Source organism: Cyprinodon tularosa, unplaced genomic scaffold, assembly GCF_016077235.1.
Source record: "Cyprinodon tularosa strain WSP-4 unplaced genomic scaffold, ASM1607723v1 ctg460, whole genome shotgun sequence".
Lineage (NCBI taxonomy): Eukaryota > Metazoa > Chordata > Actinopteri > Cyprinodontiformes > Cyprinodontidae > Cyprinodon > Cyprinodon tularosa.
Window position 1 is genome coordinate 522563 of NW_024039186.1, and position 23636 is coordinate 546198.

Genomic DNA, 23636 nt, shown 5'->3' on the forward strand with positions numbered 1-23636 from the left:
GGGGTCTGAATGTAGCATTACGAGACTTGAACATCCGCCCACCCACTAAATCCCTCAATCACTATATAGAGCGGGGACTATGTAGTGGACTACATGTAGCTAACTCAGTTAACTACCATTCTTGCAGGTGATCACTGCTTTTTGCTCCCCGTTGGCCACGTAACTCCTCCTCCAATGTGCGGTGCCTGCGGCATCTTTGGTACGACAGCAGGGCGCTGTGACATCAAATCCCATAAGGAGCTAGTCTATCCTTTCTTTGCCTTGCAGCTATATTTGCTGTGATCAGTGGGAATAAAGTAGTTTTATTATGATTTTAAGTGGGAAAATCCACCTGAAAACTTAATCAGTGCAGTCAGTTCATCCTGCCTTCCAATATTTCTGTGGGAGCCGCTCAGACCCCCACATACCAGCGGTGCGCTGTCAATAGGATCCCATTCAACGGGCTTGTTTGTCAGACATGGTAATTTTTCTAAAGGAAAACTGCTAAGTAAAAAAGGTCCTCACAATGTAACAGTGAATATTAGACACTGAAATTTTTTTTTTTATGTAAGAGGAAAAATGTAAATGGAAAAAATCAGAGCTTAAAATAAAACTCAAGATTTGTACTTTTTTATGTTGTGTAATTTTCTTTTTCTTCGAATTGATATTATAAAACTGGTATCAAAAAAAGTATCGTTCAGGAACCGGTATCGAAGTGAAGGTATCGGTATTGGTACCGGAACCGAAAATTTTTGAACAATACCCAGCCCTATACACATGATATAATGATGTGAAAGTTAACTACACTCTAAGTGGTTTTTAAAGACAGAGAACAATTTTCTTTATCATGAATGAAGCACAAGGCAGTCCAGATGAGGATGCTGATAAAAGTCATAGTTTGTTGAAGAGGATTTCTGTGTCTTCTGTTGTCATGAAGGACAGCAGTCAGTCCTCTAGTGTTCAACTCTCAGGACTATAAATTCTCCCAGAGCGCTGGAGCATGGAGATGCTGATGCAAAGTGGCTCTACGGGAATGTTCTAAGTCCAAAAGGATCTGAAATCAGTGACACAGTGACAATAAAGTCTTCTTTTTTTTTTATATAATGATTTCTTTATATGAATTTATTGTAAATATTCAGATTTTTGTTTTGTTTTGACTATTGCTCCCAAAAATTGCAAATGCAGATTTGCCAAATTTTCTAAAAACTAAAAACATAGGGGACCTTTAGGCCTGGTCTCTACTGCTGCTGGTGGACCTCCGATTGCATGTGCCAGGATGTGCCAGAGGGGAGCAGCTTTAACTAATCCTGCCTAATACCCAACACATTATCCTTGTGTATCATTTCATGGGCATTATGCTGCCATGCGTTATGCAATAGTTAGGGTTTCTTTGGACGTAAGTTCTGGACTTTTTATGATTATGCTGTGTATATGACCAAAATAGAAAAAAATGCATAGAAATTTCAGCTGGCTAAATCAGGAAGGTGTGACAGGGCCCTTAGTTTGATCCCCAGCTCAGCCTCTTTGGAGTATGCATGGTCTCCCTGTGCATGGGTGGGTTCTCTTAGGCTACTCCAGCTTCCTCCTACAGTCAAAAACATGATTGTTAGGACAATCGGTGACTCCAAATAAGTGGGAATGTGTGTTAATGGTTGTAGGCTATGTCTCTCTGTTTCCCTGCAATGGATTGGCTACCTGTTCAGGGTGTACCCCACCGTTTGCACATATTTTTCTAGAGATAGTAGCCACCCCCGCATGAGACTGTAGACAAATGATGGAAGATGGATGGAAGTTTAAGTGTTATAAATCAAAATTATATGCTCATATGTCAGACCATTAGTGTGTTGTGCAACTTTAATATATTTATTGCCCAACCCAGTGGGGATGGTAAATATGTTATTAACAGATAATATTCATATTGTCACTCTACACACAATCTACTGGCTTTTTTTTAGAACAACAAATGAAAGTGGGATTTGAGCTTAAATCATGGTCAACTGATAACTGCACATATATTGAATAAATTCATTACAACTTCCATTCAAAAAAAAAGTTATTAACAAAATTATTCAGCTCCAAGTCAAACATATTTCAGTGAAATACTCTTGAATAAACTAGTAGAACTCAACTCAACTAAGCTGTTGATTTGACAGTGTCGTTGATATTATTGAAAAAAATGTGTACCGTCTTAAATTCTGTTGTAATCCAGAATAAGAATTGTGTTCAGAGTCAGAGAGCCATGTTTCTCCACAGTCAGTGGTTTTAATAAGTTACCTTAATTAGTTTGTATCATGGTATTGGACTTATGATGGAGAAAACTGACTGAATATTGGAAGAAGTTTTTTACAATTTGATATGTATAACTTTGAGATTTGATTTAGCCACAGAGAATCTGACAACACTAGAAGAGACAAAACATTTGGTCCTGGCATTTTCAGCAACAGACTTTTGGTCAGCCATTTCCTTCCCAAATCCCTTCTCCTCAGTGACTTTCAGAGTGACGACTGGACCAGTTGCCTTTATATCCTTCTGGTCGTGAAACCAGGTAAAGGTGGCCGCGGGGCTGAAGGAGGCTGAACATGTTAGTTGGAAGGCATGTACTGCGCAGTTGAAGAGGGAGTTATGATGACATCTTCGGGCCCATCTATGGAACACATACACATCATTAAATATTTTGGTTGGATGGGTTTATTTTTTGCAATAAAATATGATGGTCTCATATACTTCTAAATATCTTCACGATTAGTCTCATTGTTTTTGTGTTTGTTGTTGTTGTTCAACAATAAATGGATTAGTGTTACTTAAAAGCTAATCCGCACAACCAACTTGTTTGTATTCAATGGATCTTACCTCATAAAAGGGTAACGGCAGGCTATGACCCTTATGAAAATGGTTATATTTAAAGGGGAACACCGTTTTTTTTTTTTTTACATTGGGCCCTTGACGTTATTTACGTTATTACGTCATGTTCTACTCACCCATATGAGTTTTGTGTCATTTGGAGCTGTTCTGAAGATATTCTGCTAGGTTATATCCAAGTAACGTCTGTTGGGATCTGGAGATGTACCACCTTCCACCAGCAGAGTGCGCTGTGGGTCTCCTGGGCTGGAGCCCTCCTGCACACCTGAGATGCATCTACTCATCAGGAGACCTGCCCTTCATAAGCAGCTGCCAGACCTTTCTTCGACGCCGCAGTGTTGACCTTAGTTTGGTTAGCAACCTGAGCCTCTGTTACCTGAAGAATCTAAGTTGTCTCTAAGTGAGAAAACTGGTTCTAACCTTCCTCTGTCTTTGCTCACAGGAAACCTGTCTCAAGCCTGAAGCTCTGGGTGAGCTTAACCTGCCTTCCAGCCCTGGTGAGCCAAACCTGAAGATTCCTATTTTGGATTTCCCCTGTTGCTCTCTGTGAAGAGCTGGAAACTCTGATCAAGGTCTGCCATTCAAAGTCAGAAGCTAGACGCTGCAGCTGCTTGAGCACTCTGCTGAACCAACAGTCTCTGGACCCAACGGTTCCCTCTCTCACAATAGAAGCCTGGACCCCGTCAAGGTAGAATCAGAATTATCTAAAAGGACTCTTTAATCATCTGCCTGCCCAGCTAATCAAACTATCATCTTTGCAGACTTCAGTGAACCCAACCCCGGACCTGTTCCAGATCCAGTTCATGTCTTTTGTGTCAAACATCTTTAATAAACTCTGTTAAACTTTTACCCAGCCTCCTTTGTGTTCTGCATGTGGGTTTGATATTAAACCGATCATGACAACGTCTTCCTATGGGCAACGACTTGAAGGCACAAACTAAACTGTTCATAATTTATTCTTTTTGGTACGCCAGCATTCATAACATGTAGGTGAATCACTGTCCCCCAGACATCCACGGATATATTTTTTATAATTATATATTTTTTAAACAAAGCAGAGTGTGTATGATGTCATCAGCGCGCCGTACTGGGGTTGTAACAGGCAGCCCGGGCCAGTATTTCACCTACATGTTATGAATGCTGGCGTACCATACAGAATAAATTATGAACAGTTTAGTTTGTGCCTGCAACTTGTTTGCCCATAGGAAGACGTTATTTGGATAAAACCTAACCAAATATCTTCAGTACAGGTCCAAATGACACAAAACTCATATGAGTGAGTAGAACTGATTTAATAACGTAAAATCAAGGGCCAAATGTAAAAAGAATTGCGTTTTCCTTTAAGAAAGTGCAATGAGTAAGAAAAGGTGAAAGAAAAAGAACCCCCTTCCAAGCTTCCTGTACCCATCAGTGATTAACAGCCATACCGTGCCAACGTGCTCTTGAGCTGTGCATATATTTCATTTATCACCATGATCTGTTCTATATACTTTTATCAAGTGTCACATGCTTTAAATCAACCTGTTGTGCATCTAATAAAGCCAAGGAGTGATCTTCTGATCCCTGAACAACTGACCATTAATACAATGCTTCTGTAGCTCTGACGCCTTCACTGATATATTTCTTCCTGATTGGGAATAAGACTCGCCTACGATCTAATATTTCCTTTGGATACTGGTCATTAACACTGAAATCTGTTCCTCTCAGCTCTCTGCCCTGACTCCTGACTTGTTCTTTTTGTTTGTAATGCTCAAACTTAGCTATGATTGGTCTAGGACGGGTTTTATCAGGCTTCTTACCCCCGAGCCGGTGAACGCAATGGAAGGTGATGTTTTTTACCTGGTCCGCTGGGATTTTTAGCTTCTGCTGAAGGAAGTCATGGATTGTAATCTCAGGATCCTCTTCCTGCCGCTCTGCGATTCCTGAGAAGACGAGACTGTCTCTCCTGCTCTGCGACCGAATGTCCAGAATGGATTCCTTAATCTTCTTATTTTCGCCGGACAGCTGAATCATCCCCTCAGTGAGTTTGATGACCTCCCCCCTTAGTGCTTAATTCTCGGCGGTAACGGAGGCTAGCTGCGCTTGGCTGTATTCCAGCGACTCTCTCAGAGCTTGAAACTCCTTATGCAGGACTTCTACCAAGGCGAGGAGGGCGTCCAGGCTGGTAAGCTTTTTGTCGATGGATTTCAGGACGTCACTGTAGCTCCTGTCTGGAGACAAAGTAGAAGTAGAAGCAGCACTGGTTGAATTAGATCGACCTCGTTTAGTAGAAGGCGTTGACGAGGATGTGGTGTTCCTTGGCTTCCCCATTACGATGTTGTCAAAACACTCGTCCAGGTAGCTTTACAGGCTCATCAAGGTCTCATCTTCCAGTTTGTTCCCTTGGAAATATGGGACAATTGTTAAAGTTTAAACCTGACTTTGTTTAATTTACAATTATTGGCTTGTACTTACCTGAGTGGATTTGTTTGACCTGTATGTCGCCATTTTACTTACGCACACAGCTCTAGCTTTTTTAAGTCTCTTCCAGATCTAAATGAAGCTGTTAAAAAGAAATATCTGACCAGTTCAAATGTAATGATAAACCAACTAACCAAAAATGTGTATCTCTAGTATTTCCTTCTCAGAGCTCCATATCAGGACTAAGGACTATTTCACTAAGTTTTGCGCAACATCTCTCTGTAATCCTTTTAATTATCCCTGAGAGTTTCAGTTTTAGCTTTTAGGGCCTAAAAACTTTTAATGTACTCAAATAAAATCTATTGATAGAATTTCTGCTCTGTGACAATTTTTGTGTGGAAAATCTGGATTTTTTTTTTTATCAATGCTTATCGTGGGCTTCCATACCCTAGAGTGACATCAGTTTATTATCTTTTGTTCTTAGATATGGACCCATAACTGATAAACTAGCTGAATGTGTTTGATACCACTACCTGCAAACATTTAGTGCAGGGGTCCCCAAACTTTTTCCTGTGAGGGCCACATAACTTTTCCCGGGGTCAGCTTATAACAGAAAAATTGTGACGATTGCAAGACTGCCTACATTTATGACGGGAGTCATAGTTTCTCCGCAGGTTATATTCTTTGAATACCGCCACCGCCTCTTGACAGACGAGACAGACTTTACATTGAACAAAAAAAATTATTGTTTGTCCAATTCAGGTTTAATGCCCTGCATTCTGAATCAATCTTTCTCTTACCTTTTCGCCATTATTCCGTTCACTCTTTACGGAAGAGGATTAGGGCCATTCAAAAGAAAATAAAAAACTATTCAATTCTGACTTTTTTCTTAAAGTCAAAATTCTGACTTTTTCCTCAGAATTCTGAGAAAAAAGTCAGAATTGAATAGACTATTATTTTTATTTTTTTGAATGGCCCTAATCCTCTTCTGTGTCTCTTGAGAAGGGTGGGTTTAAGATTTTATGCTGGGGGTTGCCAGATAGGGGCACAGACCCCAAAAGGGTGGAACATTTTCACGTTATGTGTATAAAATAGTTACTAATAGTTAATTATGAAAAAACGTAATAATTAAGGAACATTTTATTGCAAATGTCCAACTTTAATATAAAAAAAAAAAAAAAAAATGTGAAAATATATGAAAATACTCTCTGGTATTGTTCAGGGGGCCGGACCAAGTGTGGAGGTGGGCCGGATCTGGCCCGCTGTCATGATTTGGTTTTAGGTTAAACCCACATGCAGAACACAAACGGAGGCTGAGTAAAGGTTTAACAGAGTTTATTGAAATGAGTTTGACACAAAGACATGAACTGGATCTGGTACTGGTCCGGGTTGGGTTCACTGATGTCTGCAGAGATGACAGTTTGATTAGCCAGGCAGTCAGATGATTAATTGAGTCTTAGGATAGTTCTGAGTCTACCTTGAAGGAGGCCAGGCTTTACTTGTGAGAGAGGGAACCGTTGGGTCCAGAGACTGTTGGTTCAGCAGAGTGCACAAGCAGCAGCGTCTAGCTTCTGACTTTGAATGGCAGACCTTGATCAGAGTTTCCAGCTCTTCTCTGAGAGCAGCAGGAGAAATCCAGACTGGAATCTTCAGGTTTGGCTCACCAGGGCAGGAAGGCAGGTTAAGCTCACCCAGAGCTTCAGGCTTGAGACAGGTTTCCTGTGAGCAAAGACAGAGGCAGATTAGAATCAGTTTTCTCTCTTGAGATGACTAAGATTCTTTCTGGTAACAGAGGCTCAGGTTTGCTAACCAAACTAAGGTCAACACTGCGGCGTTGTAGGAAGGTCTGGCAGCTGCTTATGTAGGGAAGGTTCCTGATGAGCAGACGAGCTCCAGGTGTGCAGGAGGGCTCCAGCCCAGGAGACCCACGGCGCACTCTGCTGGAGAAAGGTGGTACATCCCCAGATCCCAACAGTAACCCAGTCCCTAAAAGAAAATAAAAAACAGAAGAGGATCCTCGGCGCCCTCTGGTGGGCAAGCCTCAGGATCCCAACAGAGCCCCCCCCTCAAGGGCGGATTCCAGACACCCTCAGAACAGTCCATAAAGAAAAAAAGCAAACAAGAAACAACCCACCCAGGGCGAAGCAGCTTCCCAGGAGGACGACGCCCCAATTTCAGTAGGTAGCCCCATGGGGTACCCTGACCCCTCCTCAGCGGCTCTGGAACAGGCTCAGGGGTGACCGCAGACTGCGGCTCTGAAACAGGCTCTGTGGAGACCGCAGACTGCGGCTCCTGGACTGGAACAAAGGAGCCCGCCGATTGCGGCTCCGGGTCAGGAACAGGGGAGCCCGCCGATTGCGGCTCCGGGTCAGGAACAGGGGAGCCCGCCGATTGCGGCTCCGGGTCAGGAACAGGGGAGCCCGCCGATTGCGGCTCCGGGTCAGGAACAGGGGAGCCCGCCGATTGCGGCTCCGGGTCAGGAACAGGGGAGCCCGCCGATTGCGGCTCCGGGTCAGGAACAGGGGAGCCCGCCGATTGCGGCTCCGGGTCAGGAACAGGGGAGCCCGCCGATTGCGGCTCCGGGTCAGGAACAGGGGAACCCGCCGACTGCGGCTCCGGGTCAGGAACTGAGGAGACCACCGACTGCGGCTCCACATCCGGAACTGAGGAGACCACCGACTGCGGCTCCACATCAGGAACTGAGGAGACCACCGACTGCGGCTCCACATCAGGAACTGAGGAGACCACCGACTGCGGCTCCACATCAGGAACTGAGGAGACCACCGACTGTGTCTCCACATCAGGAACAGGGGGGACCACCGATTGTGGCTCCCAATCCAGCATGGGGAAAACCGCCCATGGCAGCAAAGGTTCAGTCTCTGAAGTGGCTTGTGATGCTTGTAGAGGGCTCCTTGCGGTCAGTGGCGCCTGTAGAGAGGTCCTAGGAGGGGTAAAACCACATTCTTCGAATTCTGAAATCTCTTTAAAGTTCTGCTCAGGGGTCTCTGGACGGCACAGAGCTAACTCAGGGGTCTCTAGACGGCACAGAACTAACTCAGGGGTCTCTAGACGGCTAAGAATCGGCTCGGGAGTCTCTAGACTGCTTGGAGCAGGTTAAGGGGTCTCTAAACGGCACGGAGTTGGCTTACGGCGCCGCCGTCTCTTACGTCGGGGTTCATTAGAAGCTGGGCTAACGGGTTCACAGGCTGACTGTGGCAAAAGGCTAACTGGTGTGTAAGTGGGTTCAGGTGCAGGTTTAGCTGAATTGCTAACGGGCTCAGGAGTAGGGCTAATTGGTTCATGATAAGGTGACAAGAAGGGGAACAGATCATCTCTATCCCCGTAATAGAAGTTCCAGAGATCTGACTCCTGGATTACGGGGGCTCTGACTGCTTGGGTTGTGAGTGGTGGTTTGATTTTTAACGGATGGTGCTAACTGGCGGTCATGTAGGTGATGGCTGAACTGGACTAAACTGTGCGGAAGCGGACTGAACAGGGCTGTACAGAGTTGTACTGGGCTGGACTGAGCTGGACTGGACAGGACTGGACAGATCTGAACTGTACCGGGCTGAGCTGGTTTTCAAGACCTGGGCTTGACTCTTGCTTGTAGTCTGTAATCCAAATAGGTTGCTATGCAAATAAGCTCTTCCAGGGTTGTAGGTTGATCTATCGTTGCTAGTTCTTTTCTAATCTCTTTATTTAATGCGTTCAGGTAGATGTTTCTTAGCATAGCGTCACTCCAGCCGGAAGCAGAGGCTCTGACGGAAGTCTTCAGAATATTCTTCGACGGATCCATTTCCTTGTTTAATGTTTGACAACCCATGAGACTCGACAGATTTACTAGAAAAAACTAGAGTGAATTCGTTAAAAAATTCTTCGAATGTTCAGGTGATAGTTGATTCAGAAGGAAAACGGGTCCTTTTCCATTTACAGGCTCTACCGGATAAAAGTGAGACAACAAAAAATATTTTTCTCTCGTCATCGGGAAAACTGGACGGATTGAGCTCGAAAAACAATTTACACTGCCAAAGAAAACTTTTACATTCACTAGATTCGCCAGAAAATAGTGAAGGAGCAGATTCTGACCTTAGAAGCGAATCTGAAACCGGAAGTGACGAACGGAATTCCGGAAGTGACGAAACGGGCTCCGGAACCGGAAGTTGAACTGGCGCCATCTTGTGATTCCCACGAAGCCTGTGGGATCTTGAAATGTATGTTTTCTTTAAATCAAACTGGGATTTTAACTCACGGAGGGTTTGTGTCTGTCCTTGGATCAGGTGGCTTGTTCTTAAAGCTTCCTCTGGAGGTGATCTGCTGGGTCTTGTTAATGGCCGCAGTGTTCTGTCATGATTTGGTTTTAGGTTAAACCCACATGCAGAACACAAACGGAGGCTGAGTAAAGGTTTAACAGAGTTTATTGAAATGAGTTTGACACAAAGACATTAACTGGATCTGGTACTGGTCCGGGTTGGGTTCACTGATGTCTGCAGAGATGACAGTTTGATTAGCCAGGCAGTCAGATAATTGAGTCTTAGGATAGTTCTGAGTCTACCTTGAAGGAGTCCAGGCTTTACTTGTGAGAGAGGGAACCGTTGGGTCCAGAGACTGTTGATTCAGCAGAGTGCACAAGCAGCAGCAGCGTCTAGCTTCTGACTTTGAATGGCAGACCTTGATCAGAGTTTCCAGCTCTTCTCTGAGAGCAGCAGGAGAAATCCAGACTGGAATCTTCAGGTTTGGCTCACCAGGGCAGGAAGGCAGGTTAAGCTCACCCAGAGCTTCAGATTTGAGACAGGTTTCCTGTGAGCAAAGACAGAGGCAGATTAGAATCAGTTTTCTCTCTTGAGATGACTAAGATTCTTTCTGGTAACAGAGGCTCAGGTTTGCTAACCAAACTAAGGTCAACACTGCGGCGTTGAAGGAAGGTCTGGCAGCTGCTTATGTAGGGAAGGTTCCTGATGAGCAGACGAGCTCCAGGTGTGCAGGAGGGCTCCAGCCCAGGAGACCCACGGCGCACTCTGCTGGAGAAAGGTGGTACATCCCCAGATCCCAACAGTAACCCAGTCCCTAAAAGAAAATAAAAAACAGAAGAGGATCCTCGGCGCCCTCTGGTAGGCAAGCCTCAGGATCCTCAGGATCCTAACACCCGCGGGCCGTAGTTTGGGGACCACTGTATTAGTGTGTTATATTTTCATTTTTGTTTTGTTATTTTACAGCATGTTTCAGGGCTTACATTTCATTGCCATTTAAATTAAGGTCACCTCCCAGAGGGGATGATTGAGATTGTTTTGGAAATCAATATATGGTATTGGTTGGTTATATTATGAAAAAGTATAAAAAATATATTTATTAATTGGATTTTGTAGGGAAAAACTGACATTAGATTTTAAAGCCATTTCCCCCAGCCCCACTGTGAAGTGTAGACATTAATAATTAACCTACAGTTGAGGTTGAAAGGGGCGCTGTCCTGTTTTTCCAGTGTGTTGGCTGATCTGCAGACGATTTGGCTAAGGTCATTCCTGAGGACATCTCTGATGGTCAGCTTACTGGATAATCCGTCCTGTTTAACAAACAAAAGAGAAAATAACAAGAAAATAATTGTTATTTGTTACTCACTTGGTATAAGCTCTAAACAAGATGTTGACAGTAATTAGCTTCATGCTCTACTCTCGTTTAATTAGCTTCATCTCTACGTTCTTATTTTCGTTGTCGTTATTTTGTTTTGTCTCCAAAGCAAAGTTACCATATGGACAACAATAAAATAATTTTAAATATTTTGTGAATACCTTAACTGGGAAAACTGAAGAACTTCATTTTCCAAGCTTTCAATCATTTTAATAAAACTCATTATGTTTAGATATAGAGATGTAACAAATTTAGATTTTTATTGTTGGAATTTCAATTTCTTGAAAATAAAATTAATTAAATTGAAATCCATTAAAAAAAGAAAGAACCTGAGAATCTTCCTTGGTTATCCGGTCGCCATCAATAACAATAGGCTTGGTTTTATTTAGCCAGGTGAAGGTAAGGTGAGATCCTTTAGAAGAGCAGGTTAGAACCACTGTTCCCCAAAATGACATCCACAGGACCCTCAGGCAGAATATCTTCTACTACACAGAACCCTGTGGGTAAACAAAAACAGAGATTTCAGAAATAAACTTGTTTTAACATTCATATTGTCAATTAACTTCAGGGAAATCGTGAAAACAAGGCATAATAAACAGCTGTTAAAACATAAGTCTTAAGGTAAATACAACAAAGTTTCCTTAATATAAAAATGATTTAGCCTCACCGGCAAAAAGGAAGAGAAAAAGAAGAGAAAAGGTCTGATGCATCCTGGACGGTTCAAGTTTTCCAGCAGAGGAACAGTAGAGAAAGTGCGGAGGTACCTGCTGCTTTTAGAGGGACACACCTAAGAAGGTGTAGGCGATGTTAAACCACTAGCAGAGACACACTCCTCCTACTTTATGGGCGACACTCCTGCACTATAACTCACACGTCACTCCCAGCAAGAGATCTATCTATCTATCTATCTATCTATCTATCTATCTATCTATCTATCTATCTATCTATCTATCTATCTATCTATCTATCTATCTATCTATCTATCTATCTATCTATCTATCTATCTATCTATCTATCTATCTATCTATCTATCTATCTATCTATCTATCTATCTATCTATCTATCTATCTATCTATCATACGTCACACCAAGGAATATAAGGTTGTGGATGAAAGTTGACATCAATTAAAGAAAATCAGAAATTCACACTACTAGTTGAAATAACACAAAACTAAAAAGGTACTAATCAATAAAACTATAAATTAAATTATGATTTAGTGAAACAAATTTGATTTAATTTTTTTTTAAACGTGTCTCAGACAAATTGAGGCAACAATAACATACCACAACAGGTGCAGAAGTCCGACTGAACATTTCCTGAACAATACAGAACACCTGATTTTGTTGCTCCACAACATTTTAATTCAGGAGTTCCAACAGGCTTCTTTCCTTGCTTTATTTTTTTATATATATTGTATATAGATTTGTACATATATATTCAAAATCAATGTAATTAATTTCAAATTTTTTTATTATATCGTTTTATTTAGAGCCACTTGAATATATGCAAATCAATTCACAATGCAAATCAAATAGGAAAGTAAAACATTAGCTGGTAAATAATATTTTATCACAGGATTTGTTTTATCAGAATATAACAACCTTTTGTTAATAGATTCTTAGTGTTCTTTGATATGGTAGTTAGAAGACACAAAGGAACTTCTCTTTAATAGCTCCTTGGTCATAATTTTGAAATCCAAATAGGATGAACTGAGGAAGCATCACAGTGGTGGCCACTAACAGTATAACAAAACGGGACTTAAAGTCATTCATGTTATTACTGTCTAAACCCTTAGTAAATCCCTGTCAGAATGAATATGTTAAATTTCAGAATGGAAATTGGTACTCAATGTCCAAAATTAATATCATGGCTTATGGCACAACATTGCAAGGAAAAATAACTATACTAAAGAGTACACCTTAAATCTTCAGTATTTTTAAGCAAAACTGGGACCATCCTTCACTGGAGAGTTTCTTTAACCGCTTGACATGTTGTACAGACTAGAAATATGACAAAAACAGAGCAATTCACTTGGAAATTTTGTGTTACATCCATAGTTTCTAATCTACCTGATGAGGCTGTCCAACATTTGAAATCAAGCTCCACCAGCTCTTTAGCAGGCTGATATGCCATGTATGCCTAGTATCAGTCTAGCTGGTCAGGCTTGGTCATTATGCAAACTGGGATCTTTGCTAAAATCTATTGTCTTTCAGAATTTTTTCCGACTTAAATAAATTGATTAAAATCTTAAATGTTGATATTATTTTATTTGAAAACATTACTGTTGTTTTTTTAAAGACATTTAAAAAGAGAAAATCATTTATTTAAACATCTACATATAATTTTATTTTTTAAGGAAATGTCAATAGTTTCAGGTCACTAGAGGGCACTGTTGCTGTGTTCAATTACAGTAAGAATTTGATGACCTTTTAAGATGCCCATTGTCTTGCAGATGTTTTACCTCCTATCCTGGAATTGTTGTTCTTATAACATATTCCATATAATTTAAAAATGTTACATCAAGACTGAATTACAATTATATGTCCTATTTGCAAATTGTGCATGAATGATGGAATATAATGTTATGCTCTGTCTGTGCAACTCAAAAGCAACGTTTGAGTTGCTTTTTTTCCACCTTCAATATAACATGCAATATACCGTAATATGCAATATATACATGACTTTTTCAAATGAGAAATACAACAAAACACTGAATTACTTTCTCACAATGAATTACTTTTTATTTTCTCTTCTTCGTTTTTTGTAACGTTAGACACAATGTTAATAACTAACTCGGTCAATGTCTTTGATTCGGTCCGAGATAGCCAGACTAATGTAATATTATATACTATGTATGGATTTTTTTGTTTAATACTTCCACTGACTGTGAAATTATCTGGGAAACCTCTTCCCACAGCTGGCAAACTGCTAGTTTTTGCAGTCAAGTGCTACACAAGTAGGCATTTTTACTACAAGTAGGCATTTTTACTGTGCATCTCCGTGGGAGTGGGGAGTACCAACATGCCGACCGGTGCTTCGCTTTTTTGGGGCATTTAGCAATCCATTGAATAAATAGAGATCGTGATACACACCCGTTCCATTTTATTGCCTCCTAGGGGCATTTAGTGAGTTGCAGACACAGAGAGAAGGATGTGAGTAATGTGTGATAATAGGATTGCAGATAATTCAGTTGCTGTGCTTATCTCGGATATATTACCATGATAATATTGTTTTTATGTTGTTTTTTTATTTCATTTTTCAGAAAGTTCAATAACAACTCTAATTTTTAAATAAATAGCATTTTCTGACACTTGTTTAATGTTCTAGGCTTTAAATGGTTAAAAACTACAGAAGATGTTTTCATATCTGAAAGATAATAATTTAAAAAATCTTACGTACACCTTCATAACAGTCATAAATGGCCATGTATTAAAAGGTTCTTGATTTCACTTGTTACCAGAGGCAAAGCTAAAAGACGGGCAGTGTGGCCATGAACACTGCTATCCAATCACTGGCCACCCTTGTGGCCACCCCTACTAGGTGATTTATTGTCCCCATGTGGATGAAATTGAACAAACAGTTCTCTTCTCAACCAGATGGTTGCAACCATGATACCATAAAGAGGAATGTATTCTATGACAATTTAAAAGTAATTATTCACAACAATATACTACAAATAAAGAGGACTAATACAGTTTTCATGCTCTTTTAAGCATCTTATTTTATTTTTTATTTGGGGGAGTGTTACAGTTCTGGTTCTGTTATGTTTTCTTTTGAGTATTCATTTTTACTTTGCTTTATGTTTTCTAGTTCAAGTGTTTTAATTCTTATTTTGTTGTGTTTTCTGGTCATTTTCAGTTTTCCAGGCTTTTTTATTCGTTGCCCTCTTCTGCCCTCTTGTGTTCTCCTGTTTACCTGGCTCCTTCCCTGTTCTGCTCTGTTTCACACCTGCTCCCAATCTGCTCGTTAGCCCTTTCTTTGTATCAGTCTCCAATAAATACTCTCTGTGTGCAGTTCTTCAGTGCTAGTTCCTCGTCAAACTTCCTCCAACTCCGTCTCTCTGAGTCCTCCTCCTCGTGATAGTCTTCCCCTTGATGTCTCCATGGTTCTGGTTTGTTTGACTTTGTTTTCATGTTTAGATTTTTGGATTTCCGGCCTCTGTGTTCAGTTGTTTGTTTATTCATCATTAAATTATCAAGAAACTCACCTCTGCCTCCCTGCCTCAGCATTTGGGTCCACAAACCTCAACCAAATCCTGACAGGGAGTTTGTCTTTGCTCTAAACAATGAGGCTTATAAGTTATTAAAAATACCTTAGAAGTGTTTTATGTTAATAAACTTTCCTACTGACTGTCTCAACTTGAATACTGGGTCCATCTGCCCTGTTTTATGACAGAAAGCTGACTAACAGACGAAACAGAAAACAAACAATTAAAACAAAATAATGATCTGACCTATATAGCTGGGTTGGGCAGAATATAAAGCCTCGAACGCAGTTGGATGAGATGAGAGGTAATTGGACAGCCGGGCGGGAACAGCAGGTGAATGATATTAGCAATTAAGGCCAGCTATCATCGGATAATGACACAATGACTTACAGTGACCAAATCTAACAAAAACCATGTGGGATGAATAGGATGCTTCGAAGGGAACATGGGAGGCAAATGTGGCTTTTTCAGCGTGGGTTTCTTTTGGTAAGGAATTTTACAGCATTACCCTACATTGCAATTTCCTTGTATCGACTTTAATAATAAATTCAACAAACTTAACAAAAAGCTCTGAGTTTTTTAAGGAGCCACTTGCCTCACCCAGTTATAATCTGCTTTGCAGTCTTTTTTGGCTGTTTTTTCCTTTAAACACGGTTCCCACCATATTTGCTTGTTCAGTTTTAAGAGCACCATGCAGCTTGGTCATCACATGGGTCACTGGCACAACTTTGTGACAAGGACTGCAGCTCTGCTTTCTTAGTATTTAGGAAAATCCACCCTAAATATACTTAAATGTTTTAAAATAATGACCTACTTAAATACAGGACTGGTTAGTGGGACAGGAGTGAAAAATGCTGGACTGTCCCTCACAAATGGGGACATCTGGTCGCTCTATGCTCAACCAATATAAATCAATTTTAACAGCACAGATGTATAAATGTTAAAGTAGCTTTAATAGCAAGGCTATCATGAAAGTTTGTTTTTTCTTTTGGGATTTATTTTGAAAAAAGGTACAAAGGCTGGAAGGTCTGTTATTTTTGTTGCCTCAAATTTTCTTGCTCAATGTTAAATATTTGCTTGTGTGCGTGGGATTATGCCATAGACCTCAGTTCTGAGGGTAAACTTCAAAATATGTCATTTTAGAGGGCAAACATGTTATAGAATAATTTGGGTCAACACTGGTCTTTAGCTTTTAGCCTTTCTATTATTTCATTTCATCTTCATTGGAAATGGAGAAAAATCACTGGGGTGAAAGCTCACTGGGGATGGTAGATGAAGGTAATGTCATGCCACTCGAATGTCTGATGAAGCCCTGAACAAAATGTTCACATTGTAGATTTCTTTTAGATAATAAAAAAATGCAAAACAAGATGCTTTAAAACATTTAAGTGGAAGATTAAAAACAAAATAAAGTAAATTTTATATCAGCATACATGCTTACTTTTGGATAGCTTTTTGATTTTAAGATAGATATTTATAATAACTGTTGATTAAAAATAATTTAAGTAATTATTTCAGCAAGGACATTTATGTTAGTCTTATGGTATTTATTAAAGCTCTCCAGTAAAGACGGCATAAACAGGGGGCACACCTTAATTTCCCCATCTTCACTCTTCCCCCTCGTCTTCCTGCTTGCCTTCATAAATCTGACCCCCAGATGCTTCAGCTTAGCTTTACACACTTTTGTTATTTGGAAATCCTTATACTCCCTCATTGACATGTAAGTTAATTAGACCTTCAGTATTTATTGGGCCCAATATTTTTTTTTATGCCTGCACATTTGTTTTCCACTCATCACGGTCTCATTTAAGGGACAATGTGTAACTAGTTTGGCTTTTCATCAATAATCTAGTATTGCATTTATTCATGTATATTTTTCAGAGTCTAATGATAATAACCTAAACGATGAAAACATTCAAACAGTTTAAAATAAGTTGCTTATATATATTATGTTTTATAAATCCTATAAAACTGATCCTTCTTCCCAGCAGCTGTAAGACTTTACAACCATCACTGTGCCCACCAATATCAATAAGTTGTTGAATTTGTGCTTATTTATGCAGTTTCTCTCCCACTCACTTAAATAGCATACTGCTGTTGTTTTGCACATTTCTGGTGTCGCTGCTATTTTCTCGTATCCACCACTGTAAAAATGTTCTCAGCTGTATATTGGTTATTTATTCTTCTGGTGAGAGCAAAGTATTTAAATTTGTAGGTATGCATTACAGTTTTTGGTTAATTTCAAACTCTGTCACATATTCTGTAATTGTTTTACACTTTTAAAGTCCACATTTGCCTGACCACTTTTTTCTGTATTTTTCACAGATTCATACCAGTTTGCAACTGTACTCATCCTTTAGTCATATATTTACTGTTTATTTCAACTGATTTGTTAAGGGTGATCTTTGCTGTTTTCCCTCTAGTCACATATAAATGGCTAAAATAATACCAGTTTCTTATTGAGCCGCAAGAATTCCAACACAAACAAATATAAAACAGGATAATGTATCGTACTGCACCTCATCACCTGATGCAACTATTGAACCCTGTGTAGCATCATGACATTGTCATATTTATGACACTCCGTAGCTTCTTCTGGGCATGCATATTATTTTACTCTGTCTCCACCCTTTTACTGAATTACAGGCTCCCGACCAGGAGATGGTGCTTCTCTTTTGAACTTAATGTCGACAAATCATTGCAGAAATAATATTTTAATTGTAGGGGACCAGCCAAGGACCAGCTAAGGGCCCATTAAGGAAAGTGGGGAAATGTTGAATGGATACTACTGTTTTATGTTAGAATGTCTGGTAGGAAAAACATGTAAAACAAGTGAATTACTTAAAAAATGTCACAGTGTTGCAAAAAATAATTTTCATCTCTGATAATTTATTTAGTTATTCTAAAACTACAAAATGTTACTCCTCATAGACCAGTGGAGGAACCAGGTAACCCGTGAGGCCACCAAGTGTGAAACTTTTATTTTTAGCCATGAAACCTGTCTGTTGGCATGGTTCATTAGTGATGCATGTCGGTTTCCGTGATCACAACCTTTTAAGACAGAAGTGAAACTGCATATTAAATAGGCACCTTCTGTGGGGCCAGTTTGACTTTTGTCAGAAATTTGTTTAGGCTATTACAAAAAAAAAAAAATCTTTATTCATTTATTTATGCTCCAAACCTAAAGGCCAACACTTTTATTGGAAAAGCATTCAATGAAGTGAAATGATAACATATATCTATGCTATTTGGGATGTAATGATAAGCTCTTAAAATGTTTCTTAAAATGCTTTATTTTGGGAGATTATTTTATGTTTTCTTTATCAATATTCTTTTTTTTTTTTATATATATCCGTGATTTATTCTGGAATAATCCTAACTCCTCTTTTATACATATAGGTCCTAATCTTCAGAAGGTCTGTGTGTGTTAAAACAGCTGCAAATGTGTTTGTAGTTGCAGAGCAGAGCTTCAGACAAGGGGCAAAGTAATTTGCATTGGCAGATCAGCAGACTGTGTGCAAACTTTTTTGTGTGTGTTTGCCACCATCAAAATGCAGATCATTTTCTTATGACCAAAATGGGCAAAATAATGAGTGGAGGACACATCCAAATGTAAACATTGCCTTTATTTAAAGTAATTTTTCACATTGGAAACTCAACTGCGGCATCAGTTTTTGCTGCTATTTTAGTACTTCTAAAAGTCAGGTGCAAACTGACAAGCAGAACTATCTTCAGTCATTGGTAACAGAAGATGTAAACTATGAGAGACGAAAAAGGACAAAACAAAAAGTAATTGAATAAATACACATATACATAAAGAAATATACATTTGATTGTATAAGTGAATAAATAAATGTAAAAATAGATAAATACATATATTGACTCTTGTGGCAGGAAAGTTACCTCCGGCCCCCAGGTCTTCACTTGGAGAATGGAATGCTGCTTGAAGACAGCTCCAGTTTGTAAATCTTCAGTTGTAGTACATTGTAGCATACTCTTAAGATTTTACTGATTTACACTTGTTTGAATGTGATCTGAATGCATTCATTTTGTAGCTTTTCCTTGCAATGTGCAAGCCAACAGTATAGTAACAATATAGGCATCTGATAAAGTGAGCACCGTTTCAGGACAGATAACAGTATATGAAAAAAATGCACCGGTATGTGAGAATCTAGAATTCACTGGGACAATAGCAAGACCAGGCAATTATTTATATAGCACAATTCAGTACAAGGATGATCCAAAGTTCAATAGAAGAAAATTAAGAGCAGAATAAAAGCAAACAAAGATAGAAACATGATAAAAGGAGGCAGTAAAACAAATGAAACAGTTAGACACCGACATCAAATCTGTTATATATTTTGGCGCTAATCCTTTCAGTAATTTGTATACTAACAAGAGGATTTTAAAGTACATTCTTGAAAGTATGAGGTCTGATGAATCTGCCCTTTGTGGACTTCTTGGTTCTGTCTAAGCTTCTTTTTGAGCGTTCAGTTTTACTTTGATGTATGTTGTTCTGTTTTTTCTTGGTCATTGGTTTTAAATCCATTTTGTGTTGCATTTAAGCAGTGTGGTATTTTTTGAGTTGCTCTCTGCTTCCCCCTTGTGCCAGTCTCCTTTTTCCCTAGCTCCCTTCTAGTGGCTTCTATCCACACCTGCTCCCTATCAGCTGATTAACTGCTTATTTGTTCTGTTCCCATATATATATATATATATATATATATATATATGTGCTGTCAATCGATTAAATTTTTTTAATCGCGATTAATCGCATCAATGCCTGAGTTAACTCGCGATTAATCGCATTTTTTTTCTGATTGAAAATCATTTAAATACTCTCGATGACATACAAAAAATACATACAGGCTAGATTTGGGCCAATGTTCTTTTTTTAAAATGAAAACAGGTCACAGATACTGATTTATGCCATAGAAACATATGGCAAGAAGAAGGGGAGGCATGTAGCAAAAAATAACAAATATGTAGCCAAGAAAAAGGCCCTGAAAACAGGCTGATGTAAAAGACAGTCTTTACAGTCAATACAGTCTTTTGAACAAAGACAAGCATTTTACCCTACTGCTATTAAATGCAGTAGAGTTAACATTAGATGTTAATTAACCAAGATAATAATGAACAATTTTCAATCAATACATCAAAATCAATAGACCGACATCACTAGATGGAGGTAGTCTATGCTCTAGAAAGTTACTTTTCAGCCTCTTAACAAAAATGAGAACACACACACACACACACACACACACAATACTGACCTGTGGCGTACACAGACAGCAAGAGTGCCGTAGCAGATTCCATTTCACCTCAGTAATCTGTTTTCTCAGCGTATTTCAGGTTGCTACTAGGCACCAGACACTCAACTTGTTTGTTGGTGGTGGGGCTTAAAGAAAAGGCACTAGCGCTACCCAGTGTATGAGCGTCTTTTTCCCTTAAGGGGCTCCGCTCTCGAAGCCTATGAGAAATGCATAGACTGGGGGAAAATAGCCCCGCCTTCTCGCAGGCTGCAGCGGGATGTACTTGGAAAATTGTACCATAAAACCACATAGCGTTAATCTCACGTTAAAAAAATTATCGCCGTTAAAATGGCCTCGCGTTAACGCGATAACGCGATAATTTTGACAGCACTAATATATAGTATACCACCTGTGCGGTTCCCGGTGGCTTGATTCTCTTCATTGCGTTGCTCGTCATGTGTGTTTCTTGCTTATTGTTCCTGGATTTGTGCTTTTGTTACAATCTAAATTAAGTCTGCAAGAACTCATCTCTGCCCCCTTATCTCTGCATTTAGGTCCTCAACTAACTTCCACCAAACTGACATAGGAGGCTGATGTGCTCTACTTTCTTAGTTTTAGTGAGAACACAGGCAGTCTTGTATAAGCTGCAACAGTCTGACTGACTTTTCAGGCAAACCTAAGACACTGTTGCAGTAATCAAATCTACTTAATATAAATGCATGAATGAATAGTCTATATCCTACTTGGAGGTTTGTCCTTTAATCCAGGAAATGTTCTTAAGGTGATAAAAGGCTGACTTGGTAACTGCATTTAGGTTTAATAAAAATCTACTCATCAACAGTGTCAAATACTGCATTGAAGTCCAGTAATACCGGTAACAGAATTGTTGTTCTTAAAATCAGCTAACTCTAAAGCAGGGAAAAAATCGTCTTAATAAAACCTGTGGGTTAAGACAGCAGGAAGAGGAACTTAGCTGCTGAAGAATTTATTCTAAACTGTTGCAATTTATTTGGCAGAATTGGGGCATTTTAACAGTTTATTCTAATTGGAGAAAATGTTAAGACTAAAGTACATATTCTATTTGACAGCGCCCCTTTTTTCCACTCAAGTGAAGCACTTGACCAACTGCAAAATACAGATTTGACTTCACAAAGCCTCAGAAGCATTAAAAGTGTTTCTAGTGTTTAGTTTTCGGTATACATCTATTTTGAATTTATAGCCCCCCCCGCTGGAGAAAACTCCCCTGCCGCCTGTTATTTTGAATCTTAACTGATCAGGTCCAAAGTAAAGAGCAGGGGTCTCCACATTGAGTTTTGTAGCTCTGTAGGTTTCAGATCAATTATTTGCTCAGAATCTCCGAAATATATTAATAACTTTTTCAGAGTTTTTCAGAGTTTGAGTTGTAATGAGGCATGAATAAATGTAAGTGTGTTTGTGACCTATGTGTGCTAAGTGAACAGTATATCTGTATCGGTCTCTGCAGTAGATCCCAGCTGCACAACAAAGTTTAGTTTCTGTTCAGTCAGACTGAGGGAGGTTTTTGTATGATGAGTTTTCACTGTGCATACACATGCTGATTGTTGACATAATGAAGACTCTGACAGTAATAAACTCCTTCATCTTCAGCCTGGACTCCATTGATGGTCAGAGTGAAGTCTATTCTATTTCCTGTTCCACTGCCAGTGAATCTGGAGGAAATTCTTGAAAATCTCTCAAATGCTCTGTAGATAAGAGCTTTAGGTGTTTCTCCACTTTTCTGAAAGTACCAGGAAATGTAGTACTTTGACCCAGGGTATTGAACTACCTGTTCGTTTGCCTTACAGTCAATAGTGACAGTCTGCCTGAGCTTGACTGATTTTGCTGCTGGCTGAGTTATGACAACACTTTGTCCATTGCAGCCTGAGGAGAGAGAAGAAACAATATGCATGAGATAATGACGTGAAAGTGAACTACACTCTAAGTGGTTTTTAAAGACAGAAAATATTTTTTCTTCACCATGAATGAAGCACAAGGCAGTCCAGATGAGGATGCTGATAAAAGTCATAGTTTGTTGAAGAGGATTTCTGTGTCTTATGTTGTCATGAAGGAAAGCAGTCAGTCCTCCAGTGTTCAACTCTCAGAACTATATACTCTCCCAGAGCACTGGAGCATGAAGCTGCTGGTGCAAAGTGGCTCTATGGAAATGTTCTAAGTCCAAACGGAACTGAAATAAGGTCTCAATTAGGTTTTTTTTTATACTGATTACTTTATAAGAATTTATTGGAAATATTCAGAATTTTTTATTTTTATTTTGGTAGACTATTGCTCCCAACAAATGCAAACACAGCTTTTCCATATTTTCCAAAAATGTAGGGGACCTCCAAGCCTTGTCTCTACTATTGCTGGTGGACCTCCAATTGCATGTCAAGTACACTAGTACATGTTCAAACATGTAAAATTTTTAATATGAAACAGACTTTCATAGGGATTAGAAAATGAAAAACTTCAGTAATGCTTAGCTCAAAAGTAATTGAGGCCGTTTGGGGACCAATGATCGCTTTCAATAATTTTTTTCAAGGTTTTACCACAAATATACGGTATCAGTATAAAGCAAACATTTTAATCTGTTTAATTGAAGGACTGCGTGTTTGTATAGTCTGTAGCACTGTTGCTTTGCAGCAAGGAGCTCATAAAGCCCCTGTCACATCTTGACAATTTAGACCAGCGTATACCTGCCCTAAGGAAAATCTGTCAAAAACGCTGGCATACTTTGGATAAGTTATGGGTATGTTTTGTATAAGTTATGAGCTCGCTGAAGCACGCTGAAACACGGCGCACACGTCTATATACAACGAGTATGTATGCCAGCTTATGTAATTATCTGATAATTGACATATGTGAAGTGTAAGTTACTCATAAGTCGTGGCGCTTAGCTTATCCAAAACCTATGAGTAACTTCTCCTCCAGATTTCATCTTCATAGGGTGAGAGTGATGGATCTTCCCTGCCTTCACACCCATGGCCATCACCAACAAACTTCCTAGCAGACATGACACTGAATCTGCTGCGACTGCAGACCTTTTTTTAATTATTTTTCTTTTTATTTCTTCTTTTTTTTTTTTTTTGGATGGGCGGTATCATCGTTGCTCCTTTCACAATGCGCCTGAGGGGAACAGCTTTAACTGATGAGTAATGCCCATGAAATTATCCTTGTGCATGATGGCACGGGAAGGGGGGTGCTGCGGGGGCTGCAGCCTCCCTCGTCATAGCATCAGCCCCCCATGGTGGGGGGCTGTGGAGTAACATAATATTGTACTTAAAAACATGAAATTATTTATGTA

General features: G+C 39.6%; 1 long non-coding RNA gene across 1 annotated transcript; it reads right to left on the bottom strand.

Moving 5' to 3' along the window:
* Positions 1 to 1821: 1821 nt before the first annotated feature.
* LOC119793837 lies at positions 1822 to 11297 on the bottom strand. Its single transcript, XR_005282141.1, has 3 exons — positions 11190 to 11297; positions 10678 to 10795; positions 1822 to 2623 (listed from the first exon to the last, which is right to left on the bottom strand). It is a non-coding gene; the product is annotated as an uncharacterized LOC119793837 (long non-coding RNA).
* Between the last annotated feature and the right edge of the window lie 12339 nt (positions 11298 to 23636).